This window comes from Lepisma saccharinum, chromosome 13 (assembly GCF_977018435.1).
Source record: "Lepisma saccharinum chromosome 13, izLepSacc3.1, whole genome shotgun sequence".
Classification (NCBI taxonomy): domain Eukaryota; kingdom Metazoa; phylum Arthropoda; class Insecta; order Zygentoma; family Lepismatidae; genus Lepisma; species Lepisma saccharinum.
In genome coordinates, this window is record NC_139241.1 from 66,399,012 (window position 1) to 66,423,899 (window position 24,888).

At 42.3% G+C, this 24,888-nt stretch overlaps 1 protein-coding gene across 2 annotated transcripts in view; it reads left to right on the forward strand.

Moving 5' to 3' along the window:
* LOC145997389 (Ig-like and fibronectin type-III domain-containing protein 2) overlaps positions 1-24,888 on the forward strand; it is a 430,200-nt gene that overhangs the window by 285,208 nt on the left and 120,104 nt on the right. The gene's annotated exons all lie outside the window — the stretch shown is intronic.

Here is a 24,888-nt window from a genome sequence, read left to right on the forward strand (position 1 = left end):
AGTGAAACATGAATAAAGTAAATGTAATAATAAAAAAATGTAAATAGTGTATTATTTAAATCTGGTGTTTGCATGGAATTGATGTAACTATATTATTTTCTTCGGTTGCGGGACGGCATGGGTTCGATCCCGGGTTCAGTCTCCGGGAATTTTCGGCCTGTGTGCGTAATCCAGTCGCGAAGTCCTACAACGGCTGGGGGTTGGTCGGGCCGACATAGTCTGGCTGCAGATCTCCACGCCCCCTTGGTGGCCCGCGTGGGAGGGAGGCCAGCAGTCGGTAGGTAAGCCAGGGCCCAATATTGGGCTGTAGCGCTATAGGGTTTATATTATTTTCTTGTGCATCATGGGTTTACTGATGAAGCTATGCTATTAAATCTTGCCTCTAAATCTGGGTTCGCCTCTCGTCAACGGCAGATTTTATTTTACAGTATATATCTAGGATGGAATTAATTAGACATATCGGCACGACTGTTATTTTTTAATAAAAATTTAATGGGTTTGAGAGTTAACTACTCGATATTAAACTTCTTACAACATGTGGGAAGGCATGTAAACGAGACATACAGTTCTTGCTTTGCATATCACGCAAGGTCAAGAAACAGTGGAACGTCAATTTAGAAATTCTTAGCAACCACTTCAAAACTTCGAGCTGTTATTGAAAAAATATATATTGGTTGAGTTATGAATAGAATTTCAATTTTTAAAACGAAAAGTAGCTACGAACATATTAGGTTATATGAGTCGACAGATTTAGTCCAGATCTTAACATTATAATTGTGTTGTAAAATCTGTAGCTGTATATGAGAATCAGACTGAAGGACGGCATGAGTTCAAGTCCGCCTAGGTTCTCGGCCTGTGTATAGGACCGGTGAGGAAATTGGAGCTCCGAGTGAGTGAGCGAGGGAGGCCAGCAGTCGGTAGGTAAGCCTTGGCCCGATATTGGACTGCTGCGCTATAGGATTATTATAACGGCTGAGGGTTCGACGTGCAGACCCCATGTCACCCCATTACTGGTCGAAGTTCTCCACACCTCTATGTAGAATTGTGGGACTGAGGGTAAGGCCCTTCGAGGATTGTCGGGCATTGGCTTATTTATTATTTATTTATTTAAGAAGGAAACATCTAAGGTGCTTTTGATATTAGCAGGTGAAATCATGGATTAAAAATGCATGTGCTGTGGTTACAGATTTTAAAAAGAATCACCGTCTACATGCAAATTCGAACACACACATGTTGGTGCCTCATTGGCAAGAACAACAACAACAAAAAAATCTGTAACCGCACTCGAACACGCATCCTTCAGAGCGTGAAGCGTTAATATTAATCACCCACCTACACCTTCTATTGGTAGGAACCTATTTACTTATCATGTAAGTTTTCGAATTGTTTCACTACTGGCGACGCGAATTTCTTTCCGCTTATTTTCCTTCACATGTAGTTGCTTTTCCAGACCGATACATTTTTTTACTTTCTTTCTTTTCTTTACCACACATGGAATACATTATTGGGATGCAACTAACAGTAAAAAGGATATCTTAGTTTAAAAAAAAATTAGGTGGGAATGATGTGTTCAATCACACATCCGACCTCAAAATATTTCATCTTCAAGTTTTGCTTGCAACACCACCATCGAGGTGTACGCGCCATGTTCTTCTGTCTTACGCAAGCGAAAAAACGAAAAGAAAGAAGTACTCGTAATGTCAAAAATTCAAATTAGTTTCATGAAAAAAAGGTAAGGACACCTTAAAGAATGTTCCGCGAAGCAGATAGGTAAGTAGGAATGTTAAAAATGACGAAACGAAGAAGTGAGATGTGTTTGTGCGATAGTAAATATTTAATTAGGTTAAGTGAAAATGTTGGAACGTTTTCGAATGGTGACAGAAAATATCATGAGTAGATAGTAAATATGCCTTTGACGACAACTTTGATTTCTTGACCAAACGACCACAAAAACCTCAAAAACTCACTTTCTCTCCCCGTTTCGCGCCTCATTTATTACGCCGATGATGTTTCACGGCGCAGAAAAGCAGTGATGGGTGAAAGATGAGCTCTCATCCTCTCATCCTCTCATCCTCTCATCCTCTCATCTTCTCATCCTCTCATCCTCTCATCCTCTCATCCTCTTATTCTTGAAGTATGAATGCACCTTATCGTAATCTTCCAAGTCTCGGGAACACCAATGTTTGTATATCGTGACCTTTGTAAACCTCTCTCGGGAACGATGTGCCACACACATGCGCGCGCCTATTTATCTATCATGGGTAGATCATGTTCCGCGCATTTATTTGTTGTGCTGACACAGCGTGATGAGTAAATGCACTTTCTTATTCTTGAAGTATGAATGCATCTTATCGTAATCTTCCAAGTCTCGGGGACACCAATGTTTGTATATCGTGAGCTTTGTAAACCTCTCTCGGGAACGATGTGCCACACACACGCGCGCGCGCCTCATTAATTACGCTGACGATGTTTATTACGTTTATTACGTTAATTACGTTAATTATGTTGACGAGGTTTATTGCTAGGACATTGACTATAGCGCTCATTGTGTTTTCACCAAAGGAGAGGTGGTCGTGTGGGGTGGGGATTCCTATATAACGTAACAGTTTTTTTTCTTATCATAGTGAACGTCAATCGTGGCAGTTCAGTATTTTTTAATTTGTTTGTCTGGCAGTATACATACTGTTTGACCAGCGAACCGAGAGCTCCAGTTGGCAAAGTGCCAAGAAAAAAAAGGAAGTTGGCGATAGGAAGGCAGGCGCGAGAACGCCGCTCCCAGTTGCAGGTTGAACAGTGTTACCAATCTGCGAGGATGCTTATCCACCAGAACATAGGTAACGAAAACCGAGGGACATGCACAACTATGCTGTTTGCCAATTTTAGTTTCACTGTTGGTATTGAAGAGTTGAATCTCGATTAGTGTTATTGTGCTATGCTATTCTTTTATATATAATATAAAGACCTTGGGAGTAAAACGTCGCAGTGAATGAATGGATGTCTAAACACTGCAGGCAAAAGTGACGACAGCGCTTTACGGAAAAACAGGTGGTGGCCATGGATGTTCGCAGGATTTTTTCCAGGGAGGGGCAAGGAAGGTTTTTTTCAGGGGGGCAAACAAGGCATATTTTCTCCAACTTCCGGACGCCCATAGTGGTGGCTCGAAACGAGATACGGGTCCAGTCGGCTTCCTCTGGGGTTGGGTCAAAGATGCCGAACTGGTGCTACGTTCAAGACTTCAGCTTTTGCAAAGACGCCTCTCCACGGCCAGAACACTTCCAATATCTTGTGACAATATTCTCCGGTTGGCAACATTGCTCTCTTTCCCCACGTGACACTCGCGCTGCTCGCGTTTCAGAGAAGCGCTTCCGCAAACTCCCCCAATTTACGACTGGACTCTTCTACTTCGGGCATGCGCAGAAAACTCGAGAGCTCTCGGATTGCTGGTCAAACAGTACATACATATCATCGTGGAAGTTTTTTAGTGAGCTACAAGTTTTATTTTGAAGTCTCTCTATCTCTCTTGAAAGGTGAACGTCAATCGTGGCAGTTCAGTATTTTTTAATTTGTTTGTCTAGCAGTATACATACATACATATCATCGTGGAAGTTTTTTTTAGTGAGCTACAAGTTTTTGAAGTCTCTCTATCTTTCTTGAAAGGTAAGTTTTTATTTTTTTCATGATATATTTATATTTTGTTTTGCGTCTGACACACACATATTCAAGAGGAGTCATAAAAAATTGACATACATACTTACATGTCGCATATTTTTTACCTCCTACAACAGTGCACACACACACACACACACACACACACACATACTGTTTGCGTCTATAGAGGAGCCCAAGTTAAGAGTTCAGTATGGGCTGTTATGGGCTTTTACTTTTGAGATCCCCATCCCTATTCTGCCAGAAACAAAATTTATTAACATGCGAAGAGAAAATAATAAATATGCAAAAAGGAGAGGAAATGTAAGGTTTTGATGCTCTATACCTTCTATTACAATTCAGAACATTCAAAAATGCGCTTTCCTTTCTTATGTTAAGCGCGATTTGGGGAGTCAAAAATAACAGCCATCACCCTGTTGCCACTCGCTGCAAACACGTGTTGGGAAGAGGGAAGGGGGTGGGGAATAGCCAGGCAAAAGTTCGTGAATAGGCTTCCGTCTTGGGGCCAGGTCAAGAAATTTATTATTTGTGTGTGGGCTTTCTTGTTTGGGGAATTTTTCTCTGAAAACAGGCATATTGTATGTATTGGTGGATCTAGCGGGAATACCCCCGGTTCACTTGCTCTTCCCAAAGGATGACTAACTATTATAAAAAGTTAGATAGTATTATATTAAAAGAACATAAAATGATTGAGCAGTTCTTTTCCAGATAGTAAAGTTTGACGCAAATGCATAAATAGGGAATAGATTTATGAGATACCTAAGTAAATTTAATCCGGAACTTGTTGTTTGAAAGGCAATAACGTTAACTGATGGATACAAAGCGAGAGCATTTTAGATTGAATATTTCCAATGTCTGTTTTTCTTTCTATTATCATTGTTTACACAAATACAACAGAACTTCATCTATTTCACACCTCTAGTTTTTGATTAATTGAGTTTTAAATTCACTTTTCTGCACAGATATGTTAATTGGGACTGGACGGACTTACGGTTTTATGTGAGATACGAACCTTTAAATGCCTCCACAGGCTATGGAACTCTAATCCCTTAATTAAAATGCGACGACCGGGGTTTTTTGGTGTATGCCGGTATTATAATGAACACTGTTCCGTTTCAAATGAGACAGTGCACCGAAAAATGTGAAAGAGGCCTCCCCGATGGGGCAGTGGTAACGTTGTCGCCTTTATGTGCATAAAGGAAAGAAAAACACTGTGATAAAATAGAGAGCAAGACGTATAAAAAGTATATTCGGAAACAGTTATTTTCAAATCTTCCTCCACGGACCGTCATTATTGTGGACCAACAGCTGCAAGAATGAACAGCTTCCCACCAAGTCATGCATTCTTGTATGTTCCAGTCAAAGCAAACTATTGTAGGTGCCAGCACCCATGTTGTGACCCCACGCTTTTTGATGGGCAATTGTTCTCCCATATTTAAATATAAGGGGAATTTGATGCTGAACGTGCTGCTATTACATTAAATTGCAAGTTTAATTTCATCTTAACATCGGAAATTATATCGGAACATCAGTGTTGTGAAACTAAGAATTTTAATAAGACGATCGTCAATAACAGAAAAGATATCGGATCTAAAAATAGCATTAAATTTGCACAGCACTTGTTTACGTCACTTTGAATTTTCACAATTTAAGTGTTTTATTCTTCTGAATCTGGTAAAGAATAATACATAATAATTCCACGCAACTGCACTTTTTTTTTATAGCTAGTTGTTATTAATACCCGACTTATTTTTTATCGTGATATCATACTTTTCCTCATAGCTAGTAAATATAGTTCTCTATTTTATACATACATATTTATTGAGAAGAATAGTTATTACAAGAAATATGTTACATTCTGTTTCATATCTCGCAACCTCTAGGATTTTCTTATTTACAGGAATTATAATCTTAAAAGGACGAAAATACGAGGGGGAAATGTCTGCTTCATACAAAGAAAACATATGTTAATATTAAGTTATAGGATAGGGCATAGTGTATAATAATAAATATTATGCGCTTATCCACTTAATACATTTTCTTTTTTGTAATTTAGGTAGTTTCCCCGATTCCTACTCTCGCCGTTGAATTGCACATACACGCAAGTTGCAACAAGAGGAAACATAAAACCGTAGTGCAGAAATCTATTTTTTTTTTTTTTAAATTATAGACCTATAGCAGCTAGGGACGACCAAAATAACGTCTAGTTTAGTGCTCTTTGTGCATAAATATACTATATTTAGCCCGTCTGAGCTACCCTGTCGTTGCGCTTTAATATATTAATTCTTAGGTTCAGGACAACGTAATTTTCAGAAATTTATGACTTGCTACATAATCCTAAAGCTTTGCTAAACAATTTTTGTTATCGATTTACACAAGAAGTTCTTACTTTTGTTGAAAATAACGTTTGAATAGCTATCCTATCGCACTCCAATGTAAAGCTTAGGGCAACCAGATGACGAATGAAATTATTTAGGGACAAACAGGGGTGGCGCCTCTAGAGGAAAAGTTTGGCAGTGAACAGCCCCGTTGACCACTAACTTTTGTTGTTGCGTGTACTACAGCAGACGCTCGATGTGCACTGGAGCTTTCTTCTACTGCACACCATGGGGCAACACTGTTGCCATAAGCCCCATACTGAACTCTTAAGTTGGGCTCGCTAATAATATATATATGTGGAAGGAAAAAAAAATGTCTAGCATTTTTTCAACTTTTTTTTTCTGTTTCAGTGTGCTTTCCCCTACCAACCCCCCCCCCCAAAAAAATTTATCTGTATATATAAATAACAGAGGAAAAATGGAACCGCAACCAGGTCCCTCCGGTCTTTGCGGGAAAGTGGCATGTCGCAACTGTGGAAAATTAATTTCTAAACCTAATATTGCTAGGCATTTGAAAAAATGTCGTCTACCGGAACATGATGTCGTAGTCCCTCTGGCAAAGAAATCTCGCATTGATGCACATGAAGGTGGCGGCGCTTTGAATAAAAGTGCACGCATCATGACGTATGAATCTGGAAGTGACGAAAAATGTGACTCGAGCATCTTCCTCGACAATGTGAAATCTATGGTAGTCGATCAATTACGGGATTGCATCGTTAATGTTGCAGTTAAAATTCATCTCGTCTTGACCCTGCTGTATGAGAAAGTTGTCTCGTCCGAGTCAAGCACTTTCAGCTTTTACGTAGGGTGTGAAGGCTTACACGAAGGCAATCACGACGATCTGGAGGAAATTGTGACACGGCTATTCGAGCACTTGGGACAAAAACAAGAAGAGTTTGAAGGGCGTGGAAGTGGATGGAGTTTTTGCGGTCGCAGCCACATGTTACAGCTTCGAATCTGCAATTTCAAACCGTTACGCAGCGCTCAAAAAAACAAAAAAACAAAAAAAAAGCAAAATGCAGTGTTGAACATACAAAGTAATGATGCGAAAAGTTTCCTATGGTCTGTCATCGCCGCATTACACCCAGCTAATAATGAACACCCCGAACGCCTGTCCAATTACAAACGATATGAGGGGGGATATGAGAATATGATGAGAGGAATTTCCTATCCTGTGTCCCTGAATAAGATCAATCAATTTTTAAAAAACTATAGAGAGGAAAAAAAAGAAGATCTCGATATTTCCGTGTTTGGGGTTGACGATTGCGACAACATTCGTGTGTTAAGACCTGCGAGAAGCCAGAATAATGTAATTCGACTCTTGCTTGTAGATGGCCGTTACAGTTTGATACGGAATTTCTCACGATTAGTAGGAAGACAGATCAGCAAGGATCACGATAAGATCGAAATTTGCGATCGATGTTTGGGAATTTTTCGCGTGGGAAAGAAGACGAAAGAACAGCACAAGTGTTTTGCCTCCGTGACTGCAGAACCCGAAGATGTCATGCCGAAACCCGGAACCAAGATGAAATTTCAGAAACACCAGGCTCTTCTCCACCATCCCGCTGTCCTTTATGCCGACTTTGAAAGCTTCCAAGTTCCCATGACGTCTTGCAACCCTGATCCCTCTACCTCAAGCACGATCCAAATTTTTCACCACGAACCTTGTAGTTTCTCCATCTATGGAGAAAAATTAAATGATGTCATCTTGTATTGCGGACCCGATGCGGCAAAACATTTTGTTAAGAAGATAGCGGAATGCGCGAGAGAACTTGCACCCAGTCTGAAAGGCTCTTACGTTTTTCCACCTGCTCTCACGACGGAACAACAGCGGAGACATGACACGGCGACAAGATGCGCGGAGTGTGACCAGGCTTTCACCCCCGAAAATCACAAGGTCGTGCACCATGACCACCAGAATGGATTATTCCTGAACACGATCTGTAATTTGTGCAATCTCAAGATTAAGGAGTCGCATTTTGTTGCCGTGTTTCTGCACTACACGGAGAAGTACGATACGCATCTGTTCGTCAAAGAACTCTACAACATAACTTCTCGAATCAGCATCATCCCGAGAACGAGCGAGAAGTACATCGCCGTGAGAGTGTGGATCCCTCTCGAAGAAGGAGGAAGTGTGGAAGTTAGAATCCTGGATTCGTACAATTTCCTGTCCTCCAGCCTGGCCACCCTTGCAGCTCAACTTGGCGACGAAGATCTTGTGGCCACCAAGCAAATGTGTTTTTCGGGAGGAGATGAGAATTTGAATCTGTTGCGTCGCAAGGGCGTCTACCCCTACGAGTACGTCAATGATTTTGACAAGTTTGACGAGACGGAACTTCCACCCCGGGAGGCATTTTATTCTCATCTCACGGAGGACGTCTGTTCCGAAGAGGACTACGAACACGTTCGTAGTGTGTGGACGGCCTTCAATTGTCAAACTTTTCGCGACTATCACGACCTGTATTTGAAATTGGACGTGACACTTCTCATGGATATTTTCGAGTCGTTTCGCAAGAGATGCATCTCGATCTACAAGTTGGATCCTGCGTATTTCTTCACGACGCCGGGATTGACTTGGGAATCGATGCTGAAATACACCAACGTGGAACTGGGGCTCATCGCAGAGAAGGAACAGTATGCCTTCATGGAGAGTGCGATACGCGGTGGCATCGTCCAATGTCCCCGAAGGCATGCTCAGGCAAATAATCCTGGTACGCCTGGTTACGATGCATCGAAGTCCAACACTTACATCGTCTACTGGGATGTCAACAACCTGTATGGCCACTCCATGTCCCAGTGTCTTCCCATCGGCGACTACGCGTGGATGACCGAAGAGGAACTCTCCTCCGAGGATTTTCTTCTCAACTGGAGCGAAGATAGCGAATGGGGCTGTTTCTTGGAAGTGGATCTCGATTATCCCGAAACGCTGCACGAGAAACATCACGGATTGGCCCTGGCCCCCACCAAAGAGAAGCCACCTGGAGGATCATCGGAGCCAAAACTCATACTAAGCATGGAGAACAAGAGGAATTACGTTCTGCACTACCGGCTCCTCCAATTCTACGTGCGTCACGGCTTGCAGCTGAAGAAAGTACACAGAGGATTGAAATTTAGGCAGAGCAGGTGGCTGGAACCGTACATAGCCGAGAACACGCGACGCAGAGCGCAATCGACATCGCCTGCGGACAAGGATCTGTACAAACTGTTCAATAACGCCATCTACGGCAAGACGATAGAGAACGTGCGTAATTACATCGACGCAACGTTGGTCACGGACGAAAAGAAATTCGAAAAGATCGTCGCGTCACCCTACTTCAAAAACTTCACCATTTTCGACGAGAATCTTGTATTCGTCGAGAAGAACAAGAAGCAAGTGATGCTCAACAAGCCGATTGCCATAGGTGCCACAGTTCTTGAACTATCAAAATTGCACATGTACCAATCGTACTACGATCAGTTTCAACCTTTTTACGGAGATAACATCCAAATATGTTACATTGACACGGATAGCTTCATTTTTCTAATCCAAAACACACCAAGCCTCGAACATGATCTGACTAAGATGAAGCATCTTTTTGATTTTAGTAACTTACCATCAGGCCATCACTTGCATTCGACGGAAAATAAAATGACCATAGGAAAGTTCAAAGACGAAGGGGCTGGTAATTACATCAGCGAATTTGCGGGGCTTCGTGCCAAAATGTACTGCGTCAAGATTGCAGATAAGAAAGAGATCAAGAAAGCGAAAGGGGTAGGAAGAACAAGTACTGCTAAATTCAACATGAAAGACTACAAAGAATGCCTCTTTCATGGTGAAAAAAAACTCAGCACAGATCATCGCATTGCGAATACTTTACACGAACTGTACACGACGCGCGTAACCAAGGTCGCATTGGATGCAAGGGACAACAAGTTGCGTGTTCTCGATTGTCAAATACATACCAGAGAGTGGGGCCACTGTAATGGAAGCGATAAATGTGACGTGTGTTAACTGTAACCCCATAGCCATGAAGTTCGCTGTGTCTTTTGCCATTTTTCAAAAAACAGACGGAGGAAAAGAATGAAAGGGGAGCCCTCGGGCGATGAAAAGTTGCAAGTTGTAATTATGTCGTTAAGGCTCGCTCTAAAACACGAGGCTCATTAAATTCAACTCTTACTTTTTTCTTCTTCATAATTACATGTTCTCGAGCCTTTTGAATTGCATCGCCGCAGATAAAATCTTCTCTTCTCTTCTCTTTATTCGATCTATGAAGGGGCACAGCATGTAGAAATTTAATTTAAATAACAGGAACAATGAATCTTTTCGGTTTTCGCAAACAGACCATTATGGAAACTGCACCAATAAATTCCAATAACCTCTTACCTTCCGTGTTAACTAAACTCAATGCTCTACTCATCGTTCACCTTAACAGCATTTGGACAAAACTGGATGACGATGTGGGCAAGATGTTTTACGTTTTTAATAACAATTTACATTTTTACAAAATTCCGATCGATGGAAAACTTCAAATCACCGTGAATCCGGAAAACGTAGGCGAAATCAAAATATCTACCGGCAAGAACATTTTTCGAATCAAGCACGACAAGATGCTTTCTAACATTACGTACGATGTTTCTGCAGGAGATTGTTTATACGTGGAACTCCTAGGAGATTACGACAAACTCATTCCTCTCTTCGTAGAATTACGAATCGTCTATCCTATTATAAATAACCGTTAACCAAAAATGCCTAACGACATTTTCGGCAACACCAAGCGTGTTGACCACGCAGAAGAGATTCTCATGCTCGACGTCCGAATTAAAAAGTTGAGGAGCGATTTGATCGCTTTGCAGGAGACCTTAAACAAAAGTTTAGAGTCGGAGATCGCTACGCTCCAAACGCAATGTCTCGACCCCATTCTGAAAATCGATTCCGAACTGAAAACGCTCATAAAAAATTATGTCGACGTACCTTCTTACGACAACGTTCAAAATATACAGTTGAGCGTGGATAAGCTTCAAAATGATTTGCTCAAATTACAGCAATTTCAATCGAAAAATGAAGATTTGGAAAAATTGAAACTCGAAATCGAAGAACGAACTTCAGCAATAGAAAAGAATTTCTCTGAACTTCAAACCGTCGTGAAGGATATTGATGTAGAACGCTTGCATGTTGTTGTTTCCAAATTACAAGAAGAATTCGCCGGCACGTTGGAAGAAATTAAATCCAAGTTACAGACTTTGGAAGATACCATGACGAACCTACCATCGTCAGACGAACTGCAGGTCATCAGCAAAAGCGTCGCGAACATAAAAATTCAATTGGAGGCTTATCAAGATTTCGAACACATTCAAACCACCATCGCTACGCTTCAGGCGTCTCTGGAGTTGATCAACGAAGAAATTAAAAATATTCACGCTGAAGCCAGTGCGTTGACGAGCATTCAGGACACGTTGAGCACGGTTCAGCAAAAGATCGAATATTTAGAAAATTTGAACGTCGAAACGAATCTTGCTCATTTTCATCACGTACTGGACAACATACAGGCTGACTTGGAATCGTTACGGACGAGCGTACCTTCGAGCGAAGATTTGGAAAAATTGAAAACGGCGGTGACGGCACTATCCGAATCGAGCGACATCAAAAGTTCGTTGAGCGATCTCGAGAGTAGGGTGGCCAATCTCCCCACCTCCAAAGAATTGCACGCTTTGAAAAGAAACATATCACGTATGCTGAAACGACTGGAAACGGAAACGGCGAACGTGGAACAGATTCGAGACGAACTTGCTTCGCTGGTGTCGACGTTGCCCACTTCGCAGAGCGTCGCCGACCTTCACACGCAGTTTACCGAGATGCGAAGCATCGTGAACGATCTTACCGAGAAAAGTTCGAAATTAAATCAAGTCGAGAACCTTCAGAGTATTGTCGTCAACATCAGAGATCAAGTTGGAGTGCTGGAATCCACACAGGAATCGACGCTGGCCTCTTTCGGTGCCAAGCTGCAAGAACTCAACGAAAACTTCAAGCAGTTGAACGTGGAAGTGAAAATCAAACCGTCATTTTCTACAGTAACGGATACCATCGTCGAACATTTGTTGCCCGTACAAAATACACTGGGACAGCTTCACAGCAACCTTGTTAGCGTCGATACTAAATTCGCTAAACTGCATTCTCTGCAAGCCATCGAAATCAACAGCGTACCCAATCAACAGAGAATCTCCACGTTCGTCGAAGGTAACAAACTGTACATGTTACATCCTTATCATCCGTACTACAAGTTTCTCCTCGATGGCACGATTCAGATAAATGAATTTTCGTACTGGTCTCACGGCAGAAAAGCTAGCGTTCCCACCATGACCTTGATCTCGAATCGTGGTGTCCAGAAAGCAGGAAACATTCCTCTGGCACGCTGGAACGAAACGCGCAACATATATGAAATACACGAAGACGAAGATCTCACCGTTTTTGACGTGAGTGCCGGCGATAAGCTGATCATTCAAAACACGAGCGAGGTGCCACCTTCTTTGAATCCCATCACGCTGGTGCTTCTCTTCAAACGTAATCTCTAAAAAAATGTCTAGGCAAGCCATCGTCGAAGAATTGCATAAACCTGCACGCCGCAACTACGAACGTTTGGCGGTGGTAACCAAGGGAATCGATGACCTCTGGCAAAGTGACCTTGTGGAGATGAGCAGCGGCAATCTAAAAATATACATAAATTGAACAAAGGCAACAAGTACCTCCTCACCGTCATAGACACGTTTTCGAAATTCGCATGGGCTCTACCTTTGAAAGCCAAAACAGGAACGTGCGTAACGGAAGCATTCAAGACAATTTTTCGCGAAAGCGACAGACGGCCACGGTTTCTGCAAACAGACAACGGTAAAGAATTTTACAACGCCGTATTCCAAAAGTTTATTCAAAAACATGACATTCGGCATTATTCAACCTTCAGTCACATCAAAGCCAGCATCGTGGAAAGATTTAATCGAACCTTGAAAACACACATGTGGAAACGATTCACGCTTCGGGGAAATTACAAATGGGTCGACATACTGCCGGAACTCGTCGACACTTATAATAATACAGTACACAGAACCATAGGCATGAAGCCAGCTGACGTTACAAAATCCGACGAGCAGCGTTTAATTTCTACAGTTTACTGTCCAAAGTACACTCCCGCGACTACCAAGAAGTCAAAATTCAAAATTGGAGACCAGGTGAGGATCAGCAAATTCAAACGCACCTTCGAGAAGGGGTTCACAAAAAATTGGAGTACGGAACTTTTTACGGTGGTTCGAGTTTTACCCGGAAACCGACACACATATATAATAAAAGATAGTAGCGGCGAGATTTTGAAAGGAAGATTTTACGAAGAGGAACTCTCTAAAACAAAACATCCCAACACGTACCTCATCGAGAAAGTATTGCGTAGAAAAGGTGACAAACTATTGGTGAAATGGCTGGGGCTTCCGGAAAAGAGTTGGATCGACGCGAACGAAGTGATTCTATGAGTGCGTGGAATGTCGTGAAACGTCTACCTGATTCGGAAAATCAAACGAAGAAAAAAAACGGCGAGTTGCTTCCCGACAGCATCCGTTGTCTAATCGTAGGCCCTTCAGGGTGTGGGAAAACGACACTGCTCGTGGACAATTTTCTCCTCGCACCGAATTGGTTAGATTGGAAGAACAGGCACCTCTACGTATTTTCGAAAAGTCTCGAACAAGCGAAATACCAACAACTGATAAAACTGTACGATGGTCTGGACATTGCAACTTTCGCATCTGAAATAAAACCACTCGACGATTGTCGTGAAAATTCAGTCGTTGTGTTCGACGATGTCATCCTGGAAAATCAAAATGAAATTCGCAACTTTTTCACGCAAGGTCGTCACAAAGGAATGGATTGCTTCTTCCTAGCTCAAACGTTTTCCAAAATTCCAAAACAGTTAGTACGCGACAACGCTAATTTCATATGTTTGTTTCGTCAAGATCACACCAACCTCAAGCACGCGTACGATGACTACGTAGGCGGAGACATGAACTACAATCAATTTTCGGAACGCTGCTGCTCCCACTGTTGGAACAGTGACGATTTCGGATTCGCGACGATCGACATGACGAGAAAACCCAACGACGGAAAATACAGAAACAAAATCAACGATTTTCTAAACGTTGCAACGTTGTGAGAAACGACATGTGTAAATAACGTTATGGCGAAACGAAAAATCGAAGACGAAAATCTCAAGTTGCGAAACTACCTCGCGAAACGCTTCAAAGGTTGGAAATCCGAGAATCGCGGATTCTACGAAGAGAAGAAACGTCAAGATCAACCTGTGATCGATGCCATCAGCGATCTAGGTAAAGAAATTAAAGGCGTCACAGAACAAAATAAAAATTTGATCAACGAACTTGTACCACTTGCAGCTAAAAGTTACACCGTACCCACGCCCATTTCGAGCATTCCTTCAACGCCGTTCGAACTGAAGGACGTACCGGCACGACGTCGAGCCATAGGTAGCACGCCGTCGTCTTTGGATAAAATCGAGTTGGGACCTTTGGCACGAGACTACCTGAGCACGGGCAAGTTCGACAAGGATGAAGTGTTCGGATTGTATCCGAGCATGGAGAGTAACGAAGGTGGTGGTGTGGTTTGGAAGATTGGAAAATCGAAAGTTACCTTCGAAGGTAACGACATTAAAATTAATTTAGGCGACAAGGATAGTTGGAACAGGTATCCGGGTACGGTGGGACTGTGGGAACTCGTTGCCAAAAAGCAGCCGAAGGATTACACCGACGAAGATTACCAGAGTTACAAGGAAATTTTGATCATGACGGATGCCTTATACCAAAACAACGACGCTACGCAGAATAGGGTGAAATCAAGCAGCGGCGAGAAGTACAGGAATCTCATCAAGCCGATATGGAACCAGGTGAAAACGGGCAGCGGCGTCAAACTCTACAACACCCTGCCCAAAGAGTTTGTGTGGGTGGACGACGTGCGCAAGCTCATAGACAGGTTGTTGGTTATTGCAGGAGAGGAGAATGCAGGCAATCGTAATTTCTACAACGAGAAGGTTGGCATCGTGGACATGATCAGCACGAAACTTTCCAACTTCATCGTGAACGAGGACAAGGGCATAGGTTACCTCATCAAAATTATCAACACGCTGCCTCCGAGATTCTGGAACGTTGCCGAAGGAAAAGGACTCGTGAACGACATCATCAACAAGTTACCTTTCGAGATGCATTTACCTGGCTACCAGTACTGCGGACCAGGTACCAAACTCGAGAAAAGATTGGAGAGAGGAGACAAGGGTGTGAATCTGTTGGACGCCGCATGCAAAGATCACGACATCGCTTACAACTCATCTCGCTCCGATCTGGATGCACGTCACGAAGCAGACAGAAAGTTAGAGCACGCAGCTTTCGAAAGATTCGTTAGCAGAGACGCTTCGCTGGGAGAAAGAGTTGCAGCACTGGGCACCACCATCGTCATGAACACGAAACAAAAACTTGGATGGGGTGTGTAGAAATAAAAAAATTCTCAAACCGTGAAAAAAATTTCTTCGGTATATAAATAACACTACGTAAAAAAAAAACTCCAATTGTGTTTGCCATTTATAAAATGAGTAAACAATCATTAGACGCCCAAGCATTAAAACAAATGCTAAATTCATCAGTCGAATATGTAAAAATTCAGGAATTAGAAGTGGACAAACCTTACACGATAACTTCCGGTTCAATTGTTTCTACCCAGTATGGCCCCAAGGCGCGTCTGTTGCTCAACGCACAATACAGTCTATTTTTACCAGATCGATACGCTAACATGTTATCCGACGAGAAGCTAGCTATTTTAATCGAGAACAAAACTCAAATCGTGTACAAGGGTACAAAGGAACTTCTTGGTAAGAAAACAAAGCATGTAATAGAATTTGTGTAACGGCTCTGCGCGGAGTATATTCTTGGAAAAAAAAATTACACGGAACAAAAAAAATTTCAGAACATTTATATATAAATAACATACCAAAAAAAATTACACAAAACAAAAAAAATCTCAGAACATATATATAAATAACATACCGTGAAGATAGCATATAGAGCATCATCATGAAGCCCAAGGGTGTCGTGTACCAGATACCATACTCCAATCTGAAAAATCTAGGTGCCCTCGATGGGTTACTCACCAAGAAACAACGCGAGAAGAAACGTTCTTGCTTGACGAAAGGACACGGAATGAAATTACTTCTTAGCACACCTCAATTGAGACGCTTGCAGCGTTCGCGAAAACAGCAAAAGATCGGAGGTTTCATATTCAGCATCCCAGCCATCCTGGCAACATTAGGGGCCGTTGGAAGTTTGTCCGGCGGTAGCGCCGCCATCGCAAAAACCGTCATCGACTCGAAGAAGAACAAGGCAGAATTGGAAGAACAGAAACGTCACAACCTGGCTATGGAGAAGAAGGGGAAAGGTATAACCAAAAAACAAAAAAGCAACCTCGATGCTTTGAAAAAATATAAAAAAAAGAAGAAGCCCTGTCCAACTTCGATATTGAATCTCTGATCGAACTGTTGGGAATAAAAAACTTCAGGGGTGTTTTCATGTCCGATTCTCTACCCTCTGCTGTGAAGAAAAGAGAGTATGGCGTGGTCAACCTGGACAGTTACAAAAATCCTGGTACACATTGGATATGCTACCTCAAAATTGACGATAACAATGCATTTGTTTTCGATTCGTTCGGTGGCACACCACCTGCCAGGTTGGTGAAGTATCTCAGTGTTGCCAACCTCTACTACAATGACAAACGCATCCAGGGTTTCACCGATGTTAACTGCGGTCACCTATGCCTTTCCGTTCTCGCATACATGTCTAAAATAAATAACCCCTCGGTGGAACATTTTCAGAAAGCATTGTGGAACCTAAAACACGATGGGCGTGTTCCATCTCACGAGCGAATCTTCAATCTTGAAACTCACGCTGCACGACGACATCGTCTATCCTAAATCCGTAGCTCTGCGTGCATTCTACAGCATGTACCTTATACCTAACGTCACGCAGCACAACAACAAAATTAGTGTCGGAAGCGAACACATCGTCGTCACGCCAGGCCAATACAATCTTTCCACTTTGCAAGCTCAGTTACCCAAAGGTACGTACCTTTCTCAAAATTCGGTCACGCACAGAGTGGAAATCCTATCGGCGACGGAAACCATAAACCTGGGTACCATGGGAGAACTTTTAGGTTTCGAGAACAACACCAAACTCGAAGCTGGCATCAAACACACGGCAACCAACATTCCTAAATTTCTAGCCATAGAAACTTTAAACGTTCACTGCAACGTGGCGGAAGGCATGATCACGAAATCTTCGGACGGATTGTTAGGAAGTCACAAGCAGACGGGAATCATAGCCACGTTCAAACCCAGTTCCGAATTCATGGAACCGATCATCTACACACCCTCTTCGCCGATCTATTTTCCAGTATGCCGCAACCGCATAGACGACATAGAGTTGGTGGTGACGAACGAGAAAGGAGACGTGGTGGATTTCGCAGGTGCAACAACCACTGCCATCGTGGAGATCAACGTATAATAAATAACACACATAGTGAAAATGGAGCAAATCGAAAGTTACGAATTGCAATCTTTTCCTCCCAACCGTCGCACGTTCGCCAATTTGAACGAAGCAAACAGGGAGATCGAATACGACGTGGACGTAGGGGATGGGTTCGTTCATCCTCACAGAGCGGACCTCTACCTTCAATTCGACGTGGTGAAGAAAGAAAGCGGAGACGCGTTTCCGCCCAATGCAAATTTGATACTCGTTGACAACTTCGTGCCTCACCTGTTCTCGCAGGTGGAGGTGAGGAAACACAACACCGTCATAGACAGAATAGACTATCCAGGCATCACGTCGACGGCAGTGGGAACATTGAAATTATCCAAAACAGACGCAGCATACTACCAGGCGGGAGGATTCGAAGCAGGGACCAAAATATCGACGACAAGTCACACGGCGCTCTTTCCCATGCGTCTGCTGCCGGGATTCTTCTCGGACTACAAGGAGATCATGTGGAAGGGAGGATTGCGCGTTACTTTTCGAAGAGTAGCCAACGATAACAACGCACTGATGCGATACACCAACTTGAACGCCGACGGCACGCCGATAGCCAACACATTACCTGAAGCGGCCAAATGCGTCATCCGGAGCATGGAATTGAGAATGCCGATCGTGGAATACGAAACAAACTACGCCCTCAAGTACAAAGCGGAGATCTTGAAGAGTCCGCAGGTACCGATTCACTTTCACGGTTACCAGTGTGTGCAGAAGATGGCGTCGGGAAGTCACATGGAATTCGACGTGACGACACAGTTCAACAACATACAGTTCGACATGCCAGATTTCGTCGTAGTGCTTTTTCAGACCGGGCGCGATAACAACCAGGAAAAAGATTCCAGCAAGTTCGACAACTGCAAGATCAAGAACGTTTATCTGAAAAATGGACGGAACGAAGTCTTCCCGCGCGAGAATTACAACCTCGACATGACCAAAGACGATTATCTCAAACTTTACGAAGCTTACACGGCTTACAAGCGCGTGACCGAGGGAAGCATGGACATGTACTACACGCCCAGCGAATTCAAAAACCGCAGACCCATGTTCGTCATCAACACATCTAAGAGGAAGCAGGTGGTGGTCAACGATCGAACCAACATCAAGATCGTCTGCGAGTTCAACAGTCCGTTGCCCGAGGATACCGTATGCAGTGTCATCCTGGTCGCCGAGAAGTCCTTCGTCCACGACGTGAAGAACGAGAGGGTCACAGAGCAGTTTTAACAAGTTTTTAACCTCTTTTCTCGCACAATAAGAAATTTCTGTACTAGCACAATCAGTTTCAATAGCACAATACGAAAATTTCACTAGTTCAAAATCAGTTACAATATTAATTTCATCAGTTATGAGTTACAATATCATCAGTTTTAGCACTATAGCACAAGACAATCAGAATTTTTGCACAAAAATTTTGTTGTTGTTGTTTTTACATGAGAAAATTAACAATAAAATTCTTTTTATCGTTTCAGATGCTGTCGAACATCAAAACACATACACATACACACACACTAAAAAATAAGCATGCAACTTTATTTGTAACACACACATACATTCTCCATCTTCATCAAAAAATATTATAATAAACATAATTATTATTATCTATATCTCACAAAACTCTATATCCAAAAATAATACAACATCAAATAACACTAGAGTCGTTAGTACACGTTGCATGCATTACGGAGGTCCTCTGTAGGGTTTCATGGAAGTTTGGGGGAAAAAAAAAACACGTGAAACTCTACAGAGGTGTGGTTATCTAGAGCCGCAGCCATTAGAACCTTTTTGGGTTGGGCACCACGCACCCTGGCGGGGTTAGGGGCCAGGAATCTTAAAAAAAATAAAAAAAAATTATTTGTTTGTTTGCTTGAGTCACAATACGGAAATAATAAGAGGCGCGCGCGCGTGTGTGTGGCACATCGTTCCCGAGAGAGGTTTACAAAGCTCACGATATACAAACATTGGTGTCCCCGAGACTTGGAAGATTACGATAAGATGCATTCATACTTCAAGAATAAGAAAGTGCATTTACTCATCACGCTGTGTCAGCACAACAAATAAATGCGCGGAACATGATCTACCCATGATAGATAAATAGGCGCGCGCATGTGTGTGGCACATCGTTCCCGAGAGAGGTTTACAAAGGTCACGATATACAAACATTGGTGTTCCCGAGACTTGGAAGATTACGATAAGGTGCATTCATACTTCAAGAATAAGAGGATGAGAGGATGAGAAGATGAGAGGATGAGAGGATGAGAGGATGAGAGGATGAGAGCTCATCTTTCACCCATCACTGCTTTTCTGCGCCGTGAAACATCATCGGCGTAATAAATGAGGCGCGAAACGGGGAGAGAAAGTGAGTTTTTGAGGTTTTTGTGGTCGTTTGGTCAAGAAATCAAAGTTGTCGTCAAAGGCATATTTACTATCTACTATCATGCCACTCGAGTGAACTGCAAGACAATCAAGTATGTGTGCGTTCTTTACATAATACATGCAGGAGGCGAGTTGCATCTACACTTCACATTGGTCAGTTGCTTCTATGCCTTTTACGCATGACCGACAGAACATAGGGTATTGGTTAGCGTTCAGGATCGTCAACCTGATAGTCGTAGGTTCAAACCCCTACGGTGGCATAAAATTTTCGGAAGTTTTAGACATATCCCATTGTGTTCATTGTCCACGCCATGTGAAATGGAATGATTGCGTTTGGAGTTAACGATGAAACATTAAGGAATAACATCTCCATTTCAGCGAACTGAGAAGTGGAGAAAAATAGGATAATTCTTGTAAATATAAAAATTACATTCATGTTTTTAATGGTATAATGGCAGCTAAAATCGAAAATGTTACGTGGAAGATTTTATCTTGTTCTGAAAGACATTTCGCACCGATCGAATACATTCTGTGAAAATGTTATTGTATGCTTAATGTTGATAATTTGATCAATGCATTCATTCTTGACACTGAGACCATATTTTCTGCAACTACCTCTTCTCTCCTCTCGTCTCCAGTCTCTTCTGTTCTCCTCCTCTCCTTCTCATTCTCACCCCTTTCTCCTCTGCTTCCATCTCATATCGCCTTCCCTCCTGTTCTCGCCCCTTGTCTTCATTCCACTCTTCTCCACTCATCATCACTTTTCCTGTCTTTGATTTCAACTCCACTGCACTCTTCGCCTCGTCTCTTCATTATTCTCTTTTTCCCTCTTTTACTCTATTCTCCACTCCCGCCTTCTCGTCTCCTCCCCTACTCTCATCTTGTTTCCCTCCTCTCTTCTCTTCTTTGCTCCATTTTCCTCATCTCTCCTCTAATATTTTTCCTTTCTTCTCACTACTTCTCCTCTCTTCGTCTATCCTCTTTTTCTTCTCTCCTCTACTTTTCCTCTTTTCCTTTATCTTTCTCCTCTCCTTTGTCACCTTTCGTTTTCTCTCTCCTCTTTTCCTTTCTGTAGACTCATCAGCGATGAAATACTAGAAAACCTATTTTGTTGTCTTTCAGAAAGAATTTTGTCTTTTGCGATATAATAGTGATATTTTTAATAATTTTATACAATAATACTTGTTTCTTATTTCTTTCGCATATTTCATAAATATCTATTGTGCATGTGGCAACCCTGAAATTGAGCCTAACTCTACACGCAACCCACCGACGCCTTGTGTAAATTGGGTTGCCTAGTTTAAAATGTTGTTGTCCTAAAACTTTTGAGAGACACTGTACCTGAAGAAAACTGATAAAGATGGCCAAGAACGGGTGTGGGGAGAGGTGGAAGACTTATGTTCCGCCAAACAACCTTCGGTTTTAGGGATGCCAGAGAGTTTAACCAGTCACCGTACGTACGCTCTGAACTATTCGGGGCCCGGCAATTTCACTAAAGGCGTGTCTGGACCTTCGACGTATGCCACCAATTCGAATGTTCCTCCTCTTTCATGATATTACAAAATCTTAAATATTATATCTGTTTAGAATTTCTTCCAGAGCATTCACGTGAACCTTCCAATGGTTTGCTTTAGGTGTGTCCTAGATATTCGCAATAGTTTCGTGGTCACAACTCAAAGAATGAACGAGTCTGAAGAGTTGCTATGAAAAAAAATGTAAGAAATAAGAAAACTGCACAGTTCAAACAAATATGAGTCAACAACCACCCTCAGTTACAAACAAGAACATATGCCTGCGGTTTCATATCTCCTTAAAGAAGAAGCATTTAAAGAAAGACTATTCTAGCCATTTCTAGAAACAAGCAATCACGATTATTCCAGCAGTGTAACTGTGCAACGAGGCAAAGTCCTCAAGAATCATTGGCATCCTGCAGCGTATGCAGCCCACGTAACGATTCGGTTTAACGGGTTAGCATAAGACCCAGGCTGTTGCAGTTGGCTGCGGCTGTGGATTTCTTTCTTGGGTTTCTGCGCAAATTATCACCTTCCCCTCCACAGAGAATTTTTAATTGATTGATTGGTTTGTATTGTTTTACTTCGCTTCTCTACCACTTTTGGCTAATGTTTAAAATGAGGATGAAGTATCAGATGACGAAAGAACAATCACGAACGGGTTCATAAATTCCGACAACACACGAAAAATTTTCCGCGAATGCGAATTCCTACTTTCATACGAATGTGCTAATACAGAAGTCAGTGTAATTGTGCATGACTTGTTCAAAAATAGTAAAAATATCCTGTTGTGCATTGCACCGTGCCATGTGGGTACCTTCTCCACCTCAACCATACTGATGCGATAAACACCACGCTCCAGCCACCTTTACTTCCCACAGATCAGAGACTTGATGAGAGACAGAGCCGCTGCATGAAGATATATTGTGTGGAAAATTTCTCCTGGGATCTTCCACCTCGCGTATCGAAGCCTGGTCTGGTCATTGGCATTCAGATCTACAGGCTCCCGTGACTGCCTTAAATAATTTGATTTGATTTGTCATTTAGCGTCGCTTTTCTGCCACTTTTGGCTAATCGCAACATGCTGCACGATGTGGATGAATGGTAATATGATGAAATTGATGAAGGGACACTCAGAAAGAACACGCATGCCCAGGCCAGAATACGAACCATGGAACCCCTCGTAGCGCCCTGCGCTAACCAATCCGCCACGGAGGCTGGCTTTTAAAGACGTTGACAGTAGTGCCTATATTACAGCGAGGATATTAGGGAATGGACAAATTTTGGTTTGTTTGTTTATATTAATTGTCACTTTTTTATAATTCCGACAATGAGAATGAATTATTATGTGATTTAATGAGAAGGACACTCACAGAGAATTATACTGCCTCTGCCGCCAAATCCTCGTTGGCCTATATAAATGCGGTTCCTGGAGTGTTGTCATTGGGCTGCCTTAATAAGATCATCCCATATCTACAGTTTGGATATGTCCGCCAAATATCGACAGTTTGGATATGTCCGCCAAATATCGACGTATCACAGCGTACTCACAAGGGACAATTTGAAAGTGGCGTAGGCAGTACTTAGCTTAAAAGAGAAGAGGCCCACACACCCCTTGCCCCTTCTGGCGCAACTTATACTGTAAAGGCAGGAATAGCGGTGAAAGTCGACAAAGAAGCAAGCGTTCTGATCAAAAGACTAGCGCGAGAATGAACGCGAAGTTGCTAGCTGAAGGCATATTGAAATTAAATTTCTTTTCTCTCCCAGAAGGCCTATAGCGTATGAGCGAGGCTGTTATGTTTCATTAATGTGCTATCTAGTATGCAGACGTGCAATAAAGTTGCTTTGGGGCGACTTCCCCGCTCGGGGGGTCCATGAAATGAAACGCACAACCGCCTACAGCTGGCTTCTTGGCCCTGTGAGGCCCTCTCCTTGCCGGATCCCAACATTCTAAAGTATTTATCAGGGGAAACGACCGAAAACGTCTTATGCCTGCGGACCAGAGGTGTAAGTTGCTTTGGGGGTGCAAAGGCACTCGCTCTGAAGAACACAAAGGGCCCGTCCGACCGTTAATAACGAAGCAATAAAACGCCTCGTTACGCAGGCGGTAGGTGGCGCCGCTTCATTTACCGGTGGCGAGTGTCGGAAGCTCTGTGCCAGAAAGGTCCAAACGATCCATTGTAGGCCTAGGTCTTTTGGACTTCTGGTTAAATCTTCGTGCTCTTTGTTGTGCTGGTTAGATTGTGTCGCGTGCTTTCCAAAGAGTGATACATTTTTAGCAGTTTTATGCCACAAATTTCTGAATAACTATAACTTCGTACAAATTCGCTTTCAACCTACGTCTCACGAGAATTCCCGAACACAATGTTTGCGGAACCTATGCTTTCTTATAACAAGCCCTGTGCAGAGAGACTTACTGCAACGCCATCATCGGTAGAATATAGATCGCCACACGATTTCAGCATAACCGTTAACAATGTTTGTTGAATTGTGACTCCATTTAGTATATATGTCCATCGCGTAGTACTCGTACCTATCTTCTCATTTACTGTCAACCTGTTATTATTAGGGAACGAAACTTTATGTGCTAAAAAACTCAGAAATATTTATTTTTTATGTGTCATAAATGTTGAAAATATGTGATAAGAACAGGAAAATATTTGACAAAAATGAAAAACATTTGGTAAGAAAAACAAAATCTTACATGCATTTCAAACACCTGAAATCAGTTTCTAAATGCTTACCTCCTAGCGAGCTATTTTTTGGAAGAGTTGCAATGGATCACCATATTTTTTTCCAAATTCTCCATTGTAAATCTGTGACGATTATCTTTAAGAAGCATCTTATATTTTGAGAAAGATCGCTCCACGTCACAAGAAACAATTCTTGCATATTTGAAGCACGAAATGTCACTAACGCTGAAGTTTTCCAAAGCTTCCTCTTCCTCTACTTCACCTTCCAAAACACGTGCAATTTGGCACAAAGTTTGAAAACCTTGGTTTTCCAAAAAATGTCTGTACATTTAGACATTAGCACTTGTGCGTTAGATCCAGTGGAGGTAATATTTTCCCCCAATAGGGTCGTAGGCGAGGCGCCAGAAGTCTGCCAGCGAGCGTTTTCAAAGACAAAACAACACTCTCTATATGAAAAAGGAGCGGAGAATAAACATTTTTTCTTCGAGGATTTCGAGGTAGCTGAAGTCAATGCGCGATTTTATGTATTTAAAATGAAAATTAGCGAAATATGTATTTACCTACGGAAAACTGGAAAATATGTGTTTTATGTAAAATAAAATTTACTGTGTTGACATATAAGGCTATGATCAGAATTTTGGCAAAATCGAGGATCTCTATCTTATCGCAGAAAAA